This window comes from Nuphar pumila, chromosome 16 (genome assembly GCF_984573655.1).
Source record: "Nuphar pumila chromosome 16, dmNupPumi1.hap1.1, whole genome shotgun sequence".
Lineage (NCBI taxonomy): Eukaryota > Viridiplantae > Streptophyta > Magnoliopsida > Nymphaeales > Nymphaeaceae > Nuphar > Nuphar pumila.
In genome coordinates this window covers 79,584,321-79,606,636 of record NC_143264.1, presented here as the reverse complement: position 1 = coordinate 79,606,636, position 22,316 = coordinate 79,584,321, and the positions used below count along the sequence as shown (strand labels likewise).

General features: G+C 37.7%; 1 non-coding gene across 1 annotated transcript; it reads right to left on the bottom strand.

Moving 5' to 3' along the window:
- Positions 1 to 21,992: 21,992 nt before the first annotated feature.
- On the bottom strand, positions 21,993 to 22,066 carry TRNAT-AGU (transfer RNA threonine (anticodon AGU)). Its single transcript has one exon. It is a non-coding gene; the product is annotated as a tRNA-Thr (tRNA).
- Between the last annotated feature and the right edge of the window lie 250 nt (positions 22,067 to 22,316).

Sequence of the window (22,316 nt, the reverse complement as noted above, 5' to 3'; positions counted from 1 at the left end):
CCAAATGCTTTCACCTTCACGGTTTTTCAAATCGATCTGGTGCCCCCGTCAATGCCCATCAATGGAGTCAGGCTAGCACTAGTTCTGTGACTTTCGAAGGCAACAAGTCTATGACTATCCAAAGCCCCCAATAACTTACCCACGAACAACTTGATCATATATTAGCTGCGATAAATTTAGGTAATTCCAAACGAGCATATACGACCAACCTAATAGGTAATCTCGATGTTTATTTTATTTGCTCTATGGCACCCAAAAACTGGATCATAAACACGGGTGCAACTGACCATATTACTAATTCTTTGTCAAATTTAATGTTCCCAAAGTTCACCATTTCTCATCTTATTGGATTGCCAAATGGATCTTCTACGCATGCGACTCACATGGGTAGCGATTGATTGGCGCAAAATTTTCTCCTCTCAAATATCTTTTTTGTCCTGGAATTCAAATTTAATCTTATTTCTGTGAGTAAATTGATCCAAGATCTCAAATATGACATTTTTTTTGTCATAATCATTGTATTTTTAGGATCATCTCTCGAAGAGGAAGATTGGAGTGGATAAGTCATGTGATGGACTTTACATTTTTGAGATTGGTGATAATTTTTTCTTGAATAGTTCTTCTTTTGATTCCAATATCTGGCACTTCAGACTTGGGCATCTTTCAAATACTAGATTGCAAACTCTTATAAATAATAATAAATTATGTGGTTGTGTTATGATCATTAATATTTTATTCATATTTTAACATATTTTTATGCATGATCTTGAGCATATTCAAGGTTTAAATGCCCATGTTTAGTCAATTTTTATGTGTTGTCATACAAAAAAGCTTTGCATCAAATTTTATCAAAATTGGAGTGAAAATGAGCAAATTGGCGCAAATGGAAGACTTTTGGATCAAAACCGATAAATGGATCATGTAAAATTTTAAAACTCCAGATTTATCCCAAGTGTTTTAGAAATATCTTAGTTTTTAACATGTTTTTAGAAATAATATTTTAAATTAAGGTATTTCGAAAATCATTGAGATTAGGAGCCTTTTTAGAAAATTTCTAAAAACCCTTTCTAACCCTAGGCCCTTAATATAAAGAGGGATTTTAGAAGAGAGGGGGCGTCTTTCCCTCCTTGGAATTCATGCCCCCTCCCCTTCTCTCTCTCTCTCTCTCTCTCTCTCTCTCTCTCTCTTTCCTCTATCGTCCCCTCCTCTTTCATCTTCTTTTCTTCTTCTTCCTTCTCCTCTCTTGGATTGAAGCTCATCTTTGGAGGTGCGTGACACATTTTAGAGAAGAGAGAAGATCGCTCTTTCTCTCCCTAGTCCGTCGGAGGTGAACCCAAGGTGAGTCTCTTCTCCCTTTTTCTTTATATTTTTATTTATTGTAGTTTGTTGCATATAGATTAGTTTTCTTTAATTTCTGCATGCATTAGTTTGTGCTTTTTCTTGTTAGTTTGTTGCATAGGTTAGTTTTTCTGATTAGATTATTTTCATATTATAGTTTAGTTTTTTTTACTTGTTTAAACAAAAAACAACAAAAAAGGGGCTATTCTTTTTATATCAGATCTGGTGATCAGATCGATTGACCAAATCTGTTACACAGATCTGTCAACTAAATCAGACCAATAGGTTTGCCATCGATCAGCCGAACCAATCTGCCAGTCCAGATCTGTTACACAGATCAGGCCAACCCAGATCTGCTACACATATTTGCTGAACAGATCTGTCAGCAGACCAGGCTAGCCGACGTCCAACCTGGTCTGGCTGTCGATCTACAGCTTGTTCAGTTGACTGATCTGCCAGCTCGATCACCCATTCTGAGTTGCCAACTGATCTATAGATCATCCTTTAGCAGGGCAATAAATGAACCTGATTTATGTGCTTTAAAAAATTTTTTGTTAGTTCATGATAGATTATTAGTTTATTACTTTTTCGGTATTAGATTAGCATAGTAGTTCACAGTTTTGCTGCATATTGAGTTACAAATAAAAATAATCTGGTTTTGGAAATCACGATTTGGCAAACCGTGTAATAAATAAATTTTTTAAGTTTAGACCTTTCCTTTCCTTAAATTTAGATACATATAGATTTTTGTTTTTAGATTCAATTCAATTATTAGTTTATTACAACTAACTGTAACTAGAATAGGTAGTCTAGTTGCTTTTGTTCTTTTGTGGTTTTGAGTTTTGCAGATGGGCGTGAGCTTCTTGATTTCCATTGAAACGCAACAACGATAAGCATATTAGGGTCGTACATGCACAGATAACAGAAGCTAGATTGTGAGCAAACAAGGACCTATGATTTTTATTTTCTTATTTTTTTATTTTTTAAGGCATTGGGCCATTTAATTAATCTGGGTTATAATAATTTTATTTTTGCTCGGACACTTGTAATAGGTTTAATTGCGCTTTTTTTACTTTTAAGGCAATAAATATTGTTTTGTTTGGAGTACGAGGTTTTAACCCGTTCCCTGAGTTTGACCCATACTTCACCACAAGTATGAACCGGTTATTTATAATTTGATGCACGATTTACACTGACCATTTTTATTGAAAATACCTTTTGAAAAATACTTTTAAGAGAAAGTCGCATCAATTTTTTGGCGCCGTTGTTGGGGAACGGCAGTTTAAGACTAAGTACTCACTTTATTGCCTTTATTTCACATATATTTAGGACTACTAGTTTGCTTTCTTATTTTTTGAGGACTGCCTAGTTTATTTTTTGTTGATATCTAGGATTGCTTAGTTTGCTTTGGTTTATTAATTAGGATTGTTAGAACCACATTGAGTGCAAACTATAGAGCCACCTTAATTTTTTTGCCTAGCCTACCTACTAGGGTACCATTTTAGGTGACCGAGCATGTAGTTTGCTTTCAAACTCTATACTTGCATTTGGGTGGTGGTTGTTTATTTTAGTATTTTTTGCTTGCTTTTGAGTGTGGCTTGATTGTGATTGCATGCTAGTTTAAGTAAAAAGCCCCTAGAACGAGCAATGCACTAGGTCTCAACGCAACAGTTTATGAAATGTTGATGCTCTTTAGGCCCTGAACTTGTAGATCATGTCAATAACCCTGAATTAATCCTTAGGAGATTCCGTAGGGTCATACTCCTGACGAAAGATCCTGCCCAAGTCCGTCCTTTGAGGGAGTACTTCATTCCTACTGAGTACAATCCTGTTTCCTGCATAGTGAGACCAAATGTAGGAGGCCCCTAATATGAAATTAAGGTCAATGTCATCCAAATGTTGCCATCTTTCTATGGCCTTAGTAATGAGGATCCCTATTGTCATCTCAATGAATTTCTAGAGATCTGTTCTACTATTATGATCAATAATTTTGGATATGACATGCTTAGGTTAACCTTGTTTTCGTTCTCCCTCAAAGGTAAAGCCAAGCACTGGTTGAAGTTTTGGATACGGTTCAAATTATTACTTAGTATAAAATGCAAAAAAAAAAAATATTTCTCAATTGGTAAGATAAACCAATTCTAGAAGGTTGTCATAAGTTTCACTCAAATAAAGGGAGAACAGTTCCATGAGACACGAGAGACGATGAAATATCTTCTCAGGAAGTGCCCCACCACCAGGTGCCTAAATGGCAACTCGTGCAATACTTCTAGGATGGGCTGACCGAAAAAAGTAGGCAAACGGTTGACGCAGCCTTTAGGGGCACATTTATGCTCAAGAGTGAGGACGAAGCATAGGCCTTGTTCAAGATTCTAAGTGAGAATTCTATGCATCATGCTTCAACCTCAAGAGCAGAAAGGGCAACACTTACCACTGAGGGAGCTAAGAAAGTTGGTATGTACGAAGTGGGGACAAACCTTGAGTTGCAAAATAAGGTTGACCTTCTGACCCAAAAAATTAGATTAGTTATTATCAAACCCCACCCCAGCTATGCAGGTGTGCGTGTTGTGTGCTAGCCCAACACACCATATTATAGATTTTCCTATCGTATCACAATACTCTAAATTTGTGCAAGAACAAGTTTAAGTGGCGCAAAGTTTCACCAAGCCCACGAATAACCCATTTTTCAACACTTATAACCTTGGCTGGCGAAATCACTTAAACTTCTAGTGGACAAATCCATAATAATCCTCTGCTCCTTCCCAGATCCAAGTTAGTCCAGGTAGCTATCAATCAAGCTATTGGAGGCCCAATTTTCCTCAATCTTAGCTATGTTTAGCCAGCCTCGTTCTCAAGAGCCTACATCAAGTCAAACCTTTGAAGAGAAAATGCTTTAGGCCTTTGCAGATATAAAAGCAAATTTGCACTTCCACACACAGTCAATAGAAAAACTAGAGACTCAGATAGGACAACTAACTGAGGTGTTAAGCAGGCATAGCAAGAGAACACTGCCTAATCAACCTATGGTCAATCCCAGGGGAAAAGAACCTATACATGGTCTGCATATGACTGATTCACACCAAGAGCAGGCTAAGTCTATCACTACCCTTAGAAATGGGAAGGAATATCATAGTGCCAAGGAGACAACTGAAGAGTTTCAAAGACAGAAGAGTGATCATTTGGTCTCCTTAGATTCACCCTAGGAAAATGGGAGGGCTTCACAACCTGAGCCTGCCAGATCGTACATACCCAAAGCCCCCTTTTCTGAAGCACTAGAGAAGCCGAAGTCTTTTGCCAAACAAGGGGTGAAAATGCAAGAAATGCTTGAGATATTCAAACACGTACAAATAAACCTCCCCTTGTTGGATGTCATTCAGTAGGTCCCTGCATATGTGAAGTTCTTGAAAGAACTTTGCACATAGAATAGAAAGTTGAAGTCCAATGTACCCAGAAAGGTATACTTGACTGAGCAGGTAAGTGCGGTATTGCAACACCAAACTCCACCAAAGCTCAAGGACCTAGGAGCTCGTATTATCTCATGCATCATCAGAGATATTACTTTTGAGTGCGCCTTGCTCGACCTTGGGGCAAGTGTGAACATCTTACCGGGTTTCTTTTATGACACATTTGAGTTAAAGGATATGAAACCTACACCTATGACCCTGCAGTTAGCAGATAGGTCAATCAAGGTCTTGCGAGGGATTCTTGAAGACATGTTGGTCAAAGTGAAGGATTTCTATTTCTCTATCGACTTCATTATTCTGGATATGGAGGAAGTTGACCACATCAGGCAAACACACATTATCTTGGGACGACCCTTCTTAGCTACAACTAATACGTGCATCAATTGCCATATGGGAGCCATGGACGTGTCATTTGGTAACAGGAAGATGAGGCTGAATATTTTTAATGCTGCCATGGGCCTTGCTGGTGATGATGCTTGCTTTTAGGTCAATTTGGTTCATGACCTGGCAAAAGAAAAGCCTCTTTGGATGTTGAGTGATCCACCTCAGGATGAGGATGATGAATCACTCAGAGAAGATAGTTTGGGATTGATAGATAGACTTTCAGGTGAGCTGAATTAGACCTGGAACTTCGAACCACTCCCGAATCTGACAGAGCAACCTACCAAAGCCTCGATCGAGAATTTGTCTGAGTTTGAGTTAAAGCCTTTACCAACTTCTCTCAAGTATGCCTTATTAGGAAAAAAACATTCCTTGCATATTATCATTGTGGTGAACCTTATGAGCACTCAAGAGTGTCGACTTATGCAAGTCTTGCACGAGTATAAAGAGTCAATAGGATGGTCTGTGGCGGATCTAAAGGGGATAAATCCCTACTTTTGCATGCATCGAATGATCATGGAAGAGGGTGCTAAACTCTCTAGGGAGTTCCAAAGGAGGTTAAACCCCCACATAAAGGAGATGGTGAAGAAGGAAGTAGTCAAGTGGTTAGACGTTGGGATCATATATCTTATCTCCCACAGTCAGTGGGTGAGTCCAACTCTGGTCATTCCTAAGAAATCTAGGATCACTGTGACCATTAATGACAAGGGAGAAAGTGTTTCCGTGAAGACTACCACAGGGTGGAGAGTGTACATTGATTACAGGAAGTTGAGTAATACAATACGAAAGGACCATTTTCTGTTGTTGTTCATTGATCAAATTTTAAAATGCCTCGTAGGTCAGAGATATTTTTATTTCCTAGATGGATATTCAAGATATAATCAAGTGGCTGATCACCCTAAGGACCAGGAGAAGACCATGTTCACCTGTCCATATGGCACCTTCGCTTTCAAGCATATGCCATTCGGGCTCTATAATATCCCTACAACTTTTTAGAGGTGCATGATAACTATCTTTTCAGAGATGGTGGATGACGTCCTAGAGATTTTTATGGATGACTTCTTGGTGTATGGCTTATTTTTTGATGATTGTCTTCAAAAGCTGTCTAGAGTGCTCAAACAATGCATGGAGACTAATCTTGTTCTTAGTTGGGAAATGAGTCATTTCATGGTTAAGCAAGGGATTGTCTTGGGACATATTGTGTTCGGAAAGGGAATTGAGGTTGACCAAGAGAAAGTGGAGTTCATTGCCAAACTTGATCCGCTAACCTCAGTGCGACAGGTTAGATCGTTTCTTGGGCATGCAAGCTTTTACAAACAATTGATAAAGGATTTTAGCAAGATTTCACGAGCACTCTATAACTTGTTAGAAAAGGATCAACCTTCCAAATTCGATGATGTCTATAGGAAGGCATTTCTTTCTCTCAACGAAGCTCTAACCACAACACTCATTTTGAGATCTCCTGACTGGTCATTACCCTTCAAGATCATGTGTGATGCTTTAAACTGCGTTGTAGGAGGCATTTTAGGACAAAAGGTCAATCAGAAGTCGTACGTTATTTACTATGACAGTAGAACCCTCTCTGATGCCCAGCTGAATTATACTACTATCGAGAAGGAACCGTTGGCTGTGGTGTTTACGTTGGAGAAGTTTTGATCTTATTTATTGGGCTCTAAGTTCATTGTTTACTCAAATCATACTGCTCTGCGTACCTAATGAGTAAGGATACAAAATCGCAGCTCATCCGATGGATTCTTCTATTGCAAGAATTTTATCTCAAGATTCAAGATAAGAGCGGATGTGAGAATCTGTTAGCAGATCATTTATCCAAACTAATAGTGGAGTCATCCATTGATTAGGGGCAGATAGATGACTTATTCCCAGATGAGCAGATCTTGCACATTAAGCATCTTCCCTAGTTCGTTGACATTATTAACTATTTGGTGACCGAAAAGTTTCATGCATAGTGGAGTAAAAATGAGAAAGATCAGTTTTTGGCGTAGATAAAACACTATTTTTATGAGGACCCAGAGTTGTTCAAGTTATACACTGAGCATATGATTCGTAGGTGTGTCCTAGACGAGGAGAGCGAGTCACTCTTGGCCTTTTGCCATTCCATAGCCTATAGAGGACATTTTTCCCGTCGAAAGACCATAGCCAAGGTCCTCCAATCTGGACTTTGGCGGCCTATATTGCATAGAGACTCACATGAGTTTTACAAGTGATGCTTGTGGTGCCAGTAGACCGGTAACATCTCCAAGAGAAACATGATGCCTCTGCTCCCCATCTTGGTTGTTAAGATTTTAGATGTTTGGGGAATTTATTTTATGTGTCCCTTCTCACCATCATTTTGGGTATGTTTACATTTTGGTGGCAATTGATTATGTGTCCAAATGGGTCAAGGCCATAGCCACCCCGACCAATGATCATAAAGAGGTGCTTAAGTTCATTAAGCATAATATCTTTAGCAGGTTTAGAGTTCCTAGAACAATAATTAGTGATGACGGTAAGCATTTTAAGAATGTACAAGTTGCTTCCCTACTTAGGAAGTACTCTGTGCATCATAGAATTGCTACACCCTACCATCCACAAACCAGCGGCCATGTCGAGGTCTCTAACAGAGAGATCAAGCAAAATTTAGAGAAGACAGTCAGGCCAAACAGAAAGGATTGGTCTCAATGCTTAGATGACACGTTATGGGCATACAGGACTGCCTTAAAGACCTCAATTGGCATGTCCCCTTACCAATTGGTATTCGAGAAGCCATGACACCTTCCGATTGAGTTGTAACACAAAGCCTATTGGGTTATAAAGAAATTCAATTTTGACATGGCCCAAGCCGACAAAAAATGCAAGCTTCAGTTGAGCGAGCTTGAAGAGTTGCATAATGATGCGTACGAGAGTGCCAAAATTTATAAAGCGCAAACCAGGAACTTTAATGACAACCATATCTTTAGGAAGCAATTCAAGTCTGGACAGAAAGTTTGGCTATTTAATTTGCGAATCCAACTTTTCCTAGAGAAGATTAAGTCAAGATGGGATGGCCTGTTTGTATTTCAGGAGGTATTTCCACACGACGCAGTTGATGTCCTGAACCCTAGAACGGGCAAAAGATTCAAGGTCAATGGGTAGAAGCTGAAGCCTTGTATTTTAGATGTCGCAGTGAACCAGGACATCGAGGTTATTGACCTCATTGATGTGTGGAGTAGTGTGCATTTGTATATTATGTTAGGATTAGGGTGCATATTTGGTAACCAAGTAATTCTTGTTGCATATTTCTTTCTTTTTGTTCTATGAGCATGAATGACAGATCGTGTATATATTTCACTTCCTAGTTAGTATTTATGAGTTATAGGTAACATGACAGCTTGGAGCCTCACAAGGAGCAACTACAGAGCCAACTCGATAGAAAATCATGCATCTGCGTGTGCATGGTGGTGGTGTACTGATGAGGCATAAATCAGTGCTTGAGGGGTTCCATCACATACATCAGGTGGTATCTATCATTTCTCTCATGTTTATTTTATTTTCATAGTGTGCATTCATTCAGTTTGCATATAAGCATTGGAGAGTGCCACTGAGGACTGTGTCATTCAAGCATGGGGGAGGGTATTGCGTGCATACCCAGAAATTTTTTTGCCCATGTATCTATTTTTTATATAAACTCATAAAATTAGGCTTTTGAGAAATAAATTTAGCATATATAAATATTTTTACATAATCTGACATTTTAGAGATTTTTAAGTCCCATGTGAACTTTTTTTGTTGAAACTAATCTAGAAAGTGGTTATTTATCTAGATTTCAAAGAAAAGATTGTATATGAATGTTAGAGTTTGTTTTGAATCACAAGTATAAATATGCATAATCTTATTTTTTTTATTGAAAAACTAAGCAAATAAAAAATATAAAGAAATAAGTGCTTAAAAGAAAATGAGCATACATTTAGTTTCTTTGATATCTTGGTTGTTCCCTAGCAACTGGGTTGAGACAGGAGTTGAAGTGTTTTGATTTTTGTGTTGAAAAGGACAACTAAGGAGATCACTTTCTTGTCAAGCTGACATTTGCGACCTATTTGGTTTATGCAAGTAGAGCTTGAGGGGTGTTTTACACTTGGTGCCCTAAAGTCATCTAGTTTGGGAGCCACTGACCTGAAAGTCTGTTACATGGACTTAGTAGAGAGCCTAAGAGATGTAGACATTGCACATGACAAGAAGAGGACTATACGTAACTATAAAAAGTCTAAGGTCTAGTGTCTCGAGTAATTAAGTCTGAGAGATACTCTGTATCTGGTGCCCTAAGGTCGGCTGACTTGGGAGTCACTGACCCAAAGCTCGCTACACGGGTCATGAAAACCTAAACATTGAAATAATGCTCAACTAAAAAAAAAGGAAAAGTGCAAAAAATTTAAAAAGAAAAAAACAGAAAAGTAACAAAAGCTTAATGAAAATTTTACTACTTAAAAATAATTAAGAAAAACTGTGCAGATAACATACAAGTGCTGATAAATGGGCAATAACATGATTGTACTTGATTTTTTTAGGAAAAGGCATAGATAATTATAAATTTTAGAAAAATAAAAGGAAAAGTTTTTCTTCTGTGGAGGTATGTTAAAACTCTAAATATGTTATGAGAACATAATTGCATGAAATATTTGTTTAAACTAATTTTTTAATTGCCTAATATCTTTTGAAGAGTTGTTATGTATATATGATAAATATATTTGTGGGTAGAATCACTCCAACCCCTCATGAGACTTCACTCATCTACTAGGGTAACCCAGGGGTTTAAAGGGCTTGTTGCATATGCTAAATGCAACCGTGATTCCTACGAAAGTGAGTTAGGCGAATGAGGTGTTGCATAATAATTTTTGCATTTAGGCTATTGAATTGCATGCTTTGTTCTGCTTTCGCTTTGTTTAGGAATAATGTTTGCTTGAGGACTAGTAAAAAATAAGCATGTGAGAATTTGATCATGCATATTTTATTTATATTTTCAAATATATTTATGCATGATCTTGTGCATATTCAAGGTTTAAATGCCTGTGTTTAGTCAATTTTTATGTGTTGTCATACAAAAAAGCTTTGCATCAAAATTCATCAAAATTGGAGTGAAAATGAGCAAATAGAAGACTTTTGGATCGAGCCCAATAAACAGATCGGGTAAAATTTTAAAACTTCAGATTTGTCTCACTTGTGTTTTAGAATTATCTTAGTTTTTAACATGTTTTTAGAAATAATATTTTAAATTAAGGTATTTTGAAAATCATTGAGATTAAGAGCCTTTTTAGAAAATTTCTAAAAACCCCTTATAACCCTAGGCACTTAATATAAAAAGGGATTTTAGAAGAGAGACTTTCCCTCCTTGGAATTCATGGCCCCTCCCCTTCTCTCTCTCTCTCTTTCTCTCTCTCTCTCTCTCTCCCTCTTCTCTTTCCTCTTTCATCCTCTTATCTTTCTTCTTCCTTCTTCTGTCTTGGATTGAAGCTCATCTTCGAAGGTGAGTGACACATTTTGCAGAAGAGGGAAGGTCGCTCTTTCTCTCCCCAGTCCGTCGGAGGTGAACCCAAGCTTAGTCTCTTCTCCCCTTTTTCTTTATATTTTTATTTATTATAGTTTTCTGCATATAGATTAGTTTTCTTTAACTTTTGCACGCATTAGTTTGCCCTTTTTTTGTTAGTTTGCTGCATATGTTAGTTTTTCTGATTTGATTATTTCCATATCATAGTTTAGTTTTTTTTACATGTTTAATAAAAAATAACAAAAAAAAGAGGTTCTTTTTATATCAGATCTGGCGACCAGATCTGCTGATCAGATAGGTCAACCAAATCCGTTACGTAGATCTGCCAACCAGATCAGGTCAGCAGGCTTGCCATCGATCAACAAAACCAATATGCCAACCCAGATCTCTTACACAGATCATGCCAGCCCATATCTGTTGACCAGATCTAACAGCAGACCAGGCCAACCAACGTCCAACCTTATCAGGTTGTTGATCTGCATCTTGATTAGTTGACTAACTTGTCAGCCCAATCGCCCATTCTGTGTTGCTGACTGATATGTAGATCATCCTTTAGAAGAGCAATGGCTGAACCTGATTTGTGTGCTTTAATTTTTTTATTTTTGTTAGTTCGTGATAGATTAGTAGTTTATTACTTTTCTAGTATTAGATTAGCATAGTAGCTTACGATTTTGATGCATATTGAGTTACAAATAAAAAAATCTGGTTTTGTAAATCACAATTTAGCAAATCGTGTGCTAAAATAGTTTTTTTAGTTGACCTTTCCTTTCCTTAGATTTAGATACACATAGATTTTTTTTTAGATTCAATTCAATTATTAGTTTATTGCAACTAACTGTAACTAGAATAGGTAGTCTAGTTGCTTTTGTTCTTGTCTTGTTTTGAGTTTTGCAGGTGGGCATGAAATTCTTGATTTCTATTGGAATGCGACAACGATAAGCATATTAGGGTCATACACGCACGGATAACATGAGCTAGATTGCGAGCAAACGAGGACCTGCAATTTTTATTTTTTTAGGACATTAGACCATTTAATGAATCTAGGTTGTAATAATTTTATTTTTGCTTGGACACTTGTAATAGGTTTAATTGCGCTTTGTTTACTTTTAAGGGAATAAAGATTATTTTGTTTGGAGTACGAGATTTTAACCCGTTCCCTAAGTTCGACCCGAACTTCACCACTAGTGTGAACCGATTATTTATAATTTGATGCACAGTTTACGCTAGCCATTTTTATTGAAAATGTCTTTTGAAAAATACTTTTAAGAAAAAGTTGCATCATGCTCCTCACTATCAGTGTAATATATGTCACATTGCCAAGCAAACTCGTCTTCTCTTCCTTAGAGGATATGTTTACTCCTTAAAACCTTTTCAACTAATGCATTGCAACATATCAGGAGGATACAAAATCACCTCATTATCTGGAGCATAATACTTTTTTACCATAGCGGACAATTATTCTAGAACCACATGGGTTCACCTTATGCAACACAAATCAGAAGCCATAGTTCATATCAAAAAATTCTTTTTAATTGTTGAAAATCAATTCAACAACAAAATTTTGAGTCGCAGATCTGACAATGGAACTGAGTTTTTTTCAAATAACATGCAAATTTTTTTAATTAAAAAGGGTATTGAGTGCCAACATAGTTGTGTTGTGACCCCGCAATAAACTGGCATGGTTGAGCATAAGCACAGAGATTTGCTCAATGTTGCAAGAGCCTTGAGATTTCAAGTCTCCTTATCCATTAAGTTTTGGGGAGAATACGTTTTAACGACTGCATATATCATTAATCGCATTCCTTTCAAACCATTAATGAGCAAAACACCTTACAAGTGAGCTAGTGGCAGTCCAGTCAATGAAATCCTTAACCCATTCAGCTTAATCCAAATCCTAAAACGGCTGAGCCCACTCAAGTTCATCTTCGAAGATCTGAAAGAAACTGTCAACTGCCACTGTATCTCAAAGAATACAATTATTACACGGTTGCTCCTATACTCCAATCGACCGATACGAGAGAGGAGGTCCACAACATGAATCATGAGTTGTCCAAAGTCATAAGATATGATCATTTTTTCAAGGGACACCATGCTTTCTTAAGTGTTATTTTTCAACATCCAAAACCCAAAGCTTTTTCCCATGCCATGAAGTTACAGTATTGGCGTGATGCTATGACTGCAGAGATTAGGACATTGGAAGATAATCACACCTGGTCGATTATGGATTTACCTGTGGAAAAACATCCAATTGGATGCAAATGGGTATACAAAATTAAATATCATTATGATGGCTCCATTAAAAGACATAAAGAATGACTAGTGGCCAAAGGCTACACCCAAATTGAAGGATTGGATTATAATGAGACTTTTGCCCCCGTCACCAAGTTGGTAACACTACGATGCTTGATACTAATTGTAGCGATAAAGAATTGACATCTATATCAAATATATGTTAACAACCGCTTTTCTGCATGGAGACCTTAATGAAGAGGTATACATGGACTTGCCTCAGGTTTCTCGGTTTAGGGGGAGCATAAGGCTTGCAAGTTGCACAAATCATTGTACGACCTCAAATAATTCTCTAGAAACTGGTTTGCCAAGCTTTTGCATTATATGCTTTAAGAAGGTTTTACCCAATCTAAGGTTGATTATTCTTTTTTTTCAAAGGTAACTAATGGGGCACACATTTTTTTTCTAGTCTATGTGAACAATATCATCATTGTAGGAGATGACATCACATACATCGAGTAACTTAAATTTCACATTAATCAGCAATTCCGATGGAAGGACCTTAGATGTTTTAAATATTTTCTCGGCATTGAAGATATAAGATCCAAAAACTGTATTTTCTTATCTCAACATAAATACACTCTTGATATTCTCCAAGACATGGCTACCTTGGAGCCAAATCAAGCTAATTCCCCATGGAACCGCACATCAAGCTCAATAATGAAGATGGTGTTTTATTGGAAGATCCAAGGCCGTATAGACGTTTGGTGGGTCAGTTGTTATACCTTACTATAACCTGACCCGATATCGTCTTTGCGGTCAATATTCTAAGCCAGTTCAGTAGTCAGCCACGATAGTCTCACATTGACGTTGTCATCCAGGTCCTTTGATACATCAAAAGTTGCCCAGGACAAGAAATTCTAATATCATCCACAAGCAAGATCCAAGTGGTTGGTTATTATGATTCAGACTGGGCCTCTTACCTAATGACTTGCCGATCTACATTTGGTTATTGCACCATGATCGAAGATGGTTTGATTTTTTGGAAGACTAAAAAGCAATCTATTGTATCATGGTCGTCGACCGAAGCCGAATACCGATTCATGGCTCTAGCATGTTGTGAACTCACATGGATCAGGTACATGCTGATGGACTTTGGTATTAATCATCCTCAACTCTTGACGTTGTATTGTGATAATCAAGCAGCCCTTCACATTGTTGCAAATCCAGTATATCACGAGCGCACCAAACATATCGAGATTGACTGTCACCTCGTGTGTGAGAAAATTCAAAGTGGTCTCATTGAAACATGTTTTATTTCATTGCATTCTCAGTATGTGGGTGCTAACCACCGACTATTTTTATCATCTCAAAACCAAGTTGGGTGTTATCAATCCCCAATCCCCAACTTGAGGGGGAGTAAGGGAGATTACATGATCTTCACATTATCAAATGTGAAGATCATCAAGGATAACCGATTATCATTAAGGATAACTGATTATCATTAAACCATGAAGGACGTAAATCAAGGATATCCAATTATTGTTAAACATGAGGACGATAATTGAGATAAAGATTGATCTGGTCAAGGAGGTTAATTGAGATAAGGATTTACTTGGATCGATCAAATGATAAGATCAACATTATCACAATGTAGGACACCGATCAAATGAAGATCAATGTTATCACCATGTTGTTATTCTTTGATTATCGATATCCTACAGGGTGAGTCGTTGTAACATTTTTTGTAATCTATATATATCGGTTGTACTCTGATTTCATATATCGAATCAAAAGTTATACAACAAATATTTTCCCAGTCTCAATTTTGTTTCAAAGCTAGTAAATGTGGGGAAGGACAAAGCATGAGATGTTCATTCTTGTCTCATTCTTGTAGCAAGCCAAGTCGAGTTCAAGCTCACAATGAGCCTGAGCTAAACAAGTTGAGCTTGATCTGGCTTGTTACAGAAAAATACATTGTTTCATAAGATAAGTAATATGATTAAAAAAAAAGATATGGCTTCAAAGCTAAAAGCAATAAAATTTGATCTCCAAACCCATTGCTTCTAAGCCAAATGCTTCAATCACATGTTTTATGCTATATTATATGATGTGAAATATATCTAAAATACATCTATTAATATTCCTTAATGAGCTTATCTAAGTTGAGCCAAACCAAAAACTGATTCAAGCTTAATTTATGAGTTTGAAGGAGCTTTTTGCAATCTGAGCATGAGCTTAGCCACGAGCGGCTAAGCTTATTTTCCAATCCCAATTCATGGTGCTTCGGTAGCTTGGTCAAGCCCCATTATGTGGACCATACAATTGAAAACTCAAAGCTCATATGTGGATTGGGACATAGTTCATGCAAAAATGTGGGCCTCAAACATAATTGAGGACAGACTCATCATGGAACAATGAGAGTGAGAGAGAACATTCACCATTCAACATTACCAAAATACATCCAACAAAATATTGGATGAGAGAGGAGCATAAGAGTAAGACAGCCACAATCTAGATGGTGATTGTGTATAGTTCAGAGTACAAGCAGATCCAACCCCCCCGTCTCTACTATGTAAGTTAAGAGCCAGATACACATCATACATAACCCGCTGGCAAAGCCTTCCAAAATCAAATTTGATGCCTTTGAAAAAGATGTTGTTTCTTTCAGTCCAGATCACCCACCATGCTGAAACCGACCATACCCACCACAATAATCTCCATTTTTTTTGTGTCGTAAAATTATGAGACCAAGCAAGAGGTCCCGAATAACAAAACTCGAACAAGTTTGAATAGACGATGCACCCCAAGTTTAAAAAAATAGGTCTAGAATGACCGGGCAAAACCAAAATAGGCAAGTCATGTCCTCTACTGCCTTCTCGCAAAGAACACATGCTGGGAAATTGAAGCCCCCATTTCCTGACATTAATCTGGGTTTAAACACGATCCAAAGCCATTAGCCACGCCAAAGCTTTTGCCCTTGGATCTGACCCCTTACCCCATATACAATCAGTGGGAAACCAGTTCATCTCGGATGGCAACAAGGAGTGGTAAACTTGCTTAATGAAGAACCTATCTCCGCTCGTCATGGCCTAGTGAAGCCACGGCTGGCTGCCCGAAGGAGCGAAGTATCTTCCGCCACTCCAACCAGAGGGACGAATGGCACACTGAACTGGGCATCAAAAGAAGGGAGTTAGGTAGACTACCATATTTTGCCTAACAAACGTAGCCCAAGGAGATGGAGATGTGGAAGTGACCCAGGCCCACTTCAAGATTAAAACGATGCTCCTCTTTCTCAGAGCTGAAATCTCAAAGCAGTCTCGTTGCCTCGGGAGAACGATCTGCAGCCAAGAAATAAGCGGGTACTTTTTGTGAGACGCATTCCCAGACCAAAGGAAGTGCGAAAGCAAACGGTTAATCATCCATTCTACTGTCATCGGTATAATGGACATGCTCATACGAAAATCTGGTAATCGGGCCAAGAGAGAGAGAGAGAGAGAGAGAGAGAGAGAGAGAGAGAGAGAGAGAGAGAGAGAGATTGTGTGGCTAGTTGGACTGCATCTCACATGCCATATTCTTTGAAAATGACAGTAACAACAGTGATAACCTTTAGATAGGGCCTATTTGTGGAGGTATTGTAGGTGCAATGAGCAATATGTTAAGAGGCTGCTCATCAGAAATAACAGGAGCATGAAATATCTTGTTGCTAGTACATGCTGCAATCCAGGAATTTCTGCACCCCCCTCCCTCAAAACATCTACAAGGAGTTTGGATCCACTCATCTCGTATGTCATCCCCCATCTTCACATCCCCCTTAAATTTTATGATGCAAGTTGTTTTTATCAAATCTGACCTTATAGATAGATTCAACATGCTTAATATTAATAAGAAACGACCCTTTGATCGCATTTTTGGGTGAAAATGTGATTTTTTAATTCATAAAATTTTGTGTTTTGTCCACTGTTGATTTTTTAATCGACAAAAAAAGCTGCACATTGGATTTTGGCGATTTCAATGTCAACCTTCAGTGAATGAATGATGTGGATCATATCTATGGATCAGTCCCATTTGGTCAAAACAACTTGCATCAATGAAATCTCAAAGAGGGGTATGAAGATAGGGATGACAGGAGATGAGTGAAACCCATATGATCTACAAGCAGAAACCAATTGGTTCTAAAAGTTATTTTAATTCCTAGTCTTACAGTGATCTGCATCCATGATGGTACCAATGTACCATATTAGTTGGTAACTCAAGGTCACTGGAACCATGAATCCCTGCTTCAGTGATATGACCAAATTAACTTGTTTTTGGTTCTAAAAATTATTTTAATTCCTAGTCTTACAGTGCTCATCTGCATCCATGATGGTACCAATGTACCATATTAGTTGGTAACTCAAGGTCACTTGAAGCATGAATCCCTGCTTCAGTGATATGACCAAATTAACTTGTTTTGAGCAAATTTAAATAACTTTTAGAACCAAATAGGATGTGTGTCTGCAACCAGTAAGGAAATGGGCCCTACCTTTTCAGTTTTCATCACTTTGTTAAAAGATTGAAATGTCGTATTGTCACACCCTTGCACTTGTAATATGAGGTAAGCACGACTTTTTCATGCTTTTAATATGAAGTAAGGACAACACAATCCCAGCCCCACTAAAATGAATCTTGGAAGCAAACTATTGAGTAGAAATCATCTCCATAATTTTTTTATAAATTGAACCTTGTACAGTTTCTTTGTTTAGTAGCAAATAAGTTTTGGTTCTCATGATTATGACATATAACCAGGTTTTTCAAGAGCAGAAAAAATCAACGGCCCACAGTGTACCAAATCTTTGCGGCTTAAAAATAACCATTCTTACGTCTGAAAAACATTTACTCTCTCTCATTATATATATATATATATATATATATATATATATATATATATATATATATATATATATATATATATATATATATATATATATATATATATATATATATATAACGTTAAGGATAGAATGGTGTGTACCCCTTTGGTGGAGAAATTTTACTCTCACTTTGCCTATTCTAGGCACAAAACAGTATCTACAAAATCCCAAAGAAAATATTTCTTATCACAAAATATTGGTGGAGAAATTCGCTTTGTCACTATGGCGAAGCAACTCCTTTTTTTTTCGATAAGAAAAAAAAATGGTTAGTGTTTATTCGTACAAGATTAGCCAAACTTGGATTGATGACCTGTGAATTCGTTCGGAAGGATTAAGTAAACCCACAAACTGAATCTTGCTTATAAAAATAAACAAATGAAATGGAGTTGACAAGTGAATGATATAATTTTTTGAGAAGTTGCTCACACACTTCTTTCTTTGTACGAACGCTGTAAAGAACAGGTCAAGAGCAGTATGGACTATGGACCTAAAGCTTCAGTTCTTTTGTTCTTTCGCATGGGTACCTTCGGTTGTAATGGTTATGCTAAATGACTTATTTTTCATGAGATATTCAAGAACATTGAAAATGAGATCATGTTACCATGAATTGCCTACCAAGTAGGAGAGTGCATCGGGTCCCCAAAAGTGTCAGATCCAAACCAGTCTGATCAGTATATATATTTGATTTATTACATGGAGAAACTTAGAGCCCGGTAGCAGGTAGATCTTAGATCGACCCTCCAGGGGGTAACTCTATGGCTAGGACCCTCGCCCCAAGGACCTATGATGGGCTTTGGCTTATGAAGCCCATCTGAAAGCCAAGGTCCACTCCAACTAAGCTAACCCCCTTTTGGGGGCAGAGAAATTGGTGTTTCAAATTTGTAAAAACTAAGAAGGAAAAAACAAACTCAAACACACACAGCCCCAAGGGGGATTGCCGTAGTGGGGTGGGACCTTGGCTGCTAGACGTGCAGTCAAGGTTCAATTCTCATGGGTGTCATTCCTCTGCGCAAGCTAACGCGTAGCATAGGCCCCGGGGGCAAGGGTCCTAGCCTCAGAGATTTACGCTGCCGGCACAACGACCGTACGTATCACAAGTTAAGCCAGCGCAGCCAGGTCTTCATGCCGGGTACAGTTTCTTCGGGTTATAAATCCAAAAAAAAAAAATCACGCACACACATACGATTTAGAGTGGTTGGGTCAATCTGACCTACGTCCACTATGAACCCTTTACCTCTCTTGCTCTATCTTAACGATAGAGTTGTGTCTCTTTCCCTTGTATTTATTTTGTCAAGAGTTACAATTCCTTGGAAAGTGGCTACATTCAAATGATGAGATACTTTTCTTTGATCTTTCAGGATTACACTTTGTTTTGGAAAGATCTTCATTTGCAAATTAGTAGGATCGGTTAGGCAAGCTTTCCTTTTCATTAGCTAGAATATAGGCACAATTGAGCTGGTTAGGAGTCTTGTCAAAACAGTTATCTCCCAAGTCTCTAGAGTACCTAGATTCTTCTTCAATGACACGTACGTCTGCTGACCTGGCTTGAATTGGAGCCATGTAAACCAATTGGATCTGGATCACCAGTAATCTTAAAAAAAAAATCCAATATTGGAGCCCTGCCTGACCTGGCCCGATTAGAGTCAGGTTTATAGGGCCCAACTTGACCCACATAGAATACAGCCCAACTTGACCTGGATATATATATTTGTTCAGTTCCAATGGCCACTTCCAAATCCAGGTCAATTAGAATTTGGCAAACAGACTGGCCCATAGGAACAATTAATGCTTCCATATTTTTGATGATTTGAGAAAAAGACTATCACTCTCACAAGAAAACGGAAAAAGGCTCTCACAAATTTCATAAAAGATATAGGTGTAGGTGTTTTTTTACTTAATCCAAACATATGGACGTGTTTTTTCTGAGAAAAATATAGATGTCTCTACCATTGATTATTTACTCATCCATATTTTAGATCAAGTCATTTCTACAAGAATTTAATTTTTACTTCTTCAAGTTTTAATGCAATATGTGTTGTTGACTTTTTAATGTGCTAAAAACTACATCTAAATATGAAAAATGCTAATTCAATATAAGTTTTGTGCCAAGTACACTGTACAAAATATATTTATAAGTTTAGATGGAGCAAATACTCAAAACTTTGTCCTAAGAAACTTTTGCTAACCCTACAGGTCGGGGTGTCAACAGGTCAGGTTTGGTTCGGATCAAGGTGAGACCAAACCCATACCTGATTTGAGATGCTGGTACAGGTTCCAGACCTGGGTCCAATCGAACTCACCATAAGAGAAACCATACCTGGGTCCTATAAGGATTACATGAAATAGACTGTGATCATGCTCGGCAACATAATATTTTTTTTATCTTTTCTACATTGAAAATTTATGGATCTTAGTCGAAACTCGGGTCAGACCCAGGTCTTGTATGAAATTTCAAAAACTATACACAGCTCCATATATATTAATCGGGCTCTTTGAGTCTGACCCAGATTCTAATCAGGCCTCCTTGTTTATCGCCAAACCCTGAACCTATAAGCTTTGCTAGGGGTCGGGTCACACAACCCATTGACACCCCTACCTACAAGTCTACAACCCCCTATCCCCTGCAATGTGGCATTTAGAGAAAAGTTATGGTGTGTTTTGTAAAGTAAGAAACGGAGAGGAATCAAAATTTCCAATTCCTTCCAAATCCTTGTTTGGGATCCCTTCAAAAGGAGAAGATAATTGCTTCATCTTTTGGGAAGGATTCTAGTTCAAGGTACTGCCAAGCAAGAGGATTCTTCCCAATTCCTTCCTTCAATTTCTCTCAGATACCACTGGTTTAGGCAGACCCCTACCAGTTATATAACCATACCATTTAGGGTTCGAACAAGCAACGTCCCAACATTGGTACCTACTTGTGTTTTTCATTTAAGCAAAATTATGAACTTAATGCAAATACATGGATTACATTTGTATGGAAAATTTGGTTTTTCTAAGCTTGAAAACCTCTTTTAGCATGTTTGCAAATTTTTTTTCTTGTCTTTTTGGTTTGCTTAACTTTCTAACCCTAGTTTGGTGGGACAATGGTTGATGGAGACAGCAGGTTCCGTGTATGTTGAGGGAAGAGTAGCTTAAGCAACTGCACAAGCAAAGCATTTTCTTTTGAATTCTTTTATATTTTTCTGGTAGTCAGAGTTGTAAAAGTGGAGGCATTTAGTGTTAAGTGTTGGAATGCTACAGCAGTCCTAAACGTGAAAATATGAGGTGAAATATGATTGCACAAATATTTGTGCCTTAAGCACCTGATCACCCTTCACCTTGAGGACAGGCTCTGTCAGTTGTAGGGCTCAAGCCCTGATGGAGGACAATCAGGTGCTTAATGCACAAATTTTGTACCATGTGATTGCACCAGATCCGAACTCGTCCTAAACTGCATATCTTATAGAGAGAGATCCTAAAATATCACGAACCTGTCAATTGCCTACAACAACCACTCGCCTGTTAGAGAATACACAGGGGCATACCAATCTCTATAGTCTATACAGGGCACCCACCATGAAGTTTTCCTGTGAGAATCTCATTTGCCTTGTTTATATATATATATATATATATATATATATATATATATATATATATATATAGAAGGGCATAACGTGGTAGGTCGTCTTTCCGTCGAACGAAAATCCAAGCTTATCCTGGTTCTCAACATCATCTTGGACACGCTGTAAAATTGAGTGTTTGAGATGGTAGCAAAATGTGGGGGCAGATTATGTCCCCCCCTCAACATGCACTATAGCTGCAGTGCATGTTTGGGGTCTCGATTGAGCGCCGCGTTGTGCTCAGTCGGGTGTATGGGACCCCGTACACCCACAGGCGAGTATATGGTGGTGTATAGAGGGTCCCCTAACACGAAACACCCTCTCGCAAAATGTGGGCTTAAAATTTTTTGTAGCTTTCTTTCACCCATATTTAGTTGTTTCAATTAGAACTAAACTAAATCTGGTGATAGGGCTTCAGAAGAGATCCTGCCAAATAACCGTTTTCCCCAAAACTCTACAAAATCGAGGAAGAGATCGAGATCGTATTAAATCAATTGTTATTTGCCAAAAGAAAGGTGAATGTCGATAAGCTTTTGCAAAAAGCAATATATGCTTTCATTGAGATTTGAACTCAAGACCTCCCGCTTACTAAACGGGTGCTCTAACCAACTGAGCTATGAAAGCTTGGTAAAAATGGTTTTTACTTAATTTTATTTAAGCAATAATACACGATCCAGCGGATGAAAAAAGTTGTTACAAACTATATGTTTTTTTCACGAAAATCTAAGGAAAACACTCGTATATATAAATTTGAAATTTTTTAAAATATCTATAAACCATATTAATATATGAAAATGAATTACAAAAGAGGATTATTATTAATTTTTTTAAATAGACAATATTTTAACAATATTGTGGCCCCTGTCAGTGTTTT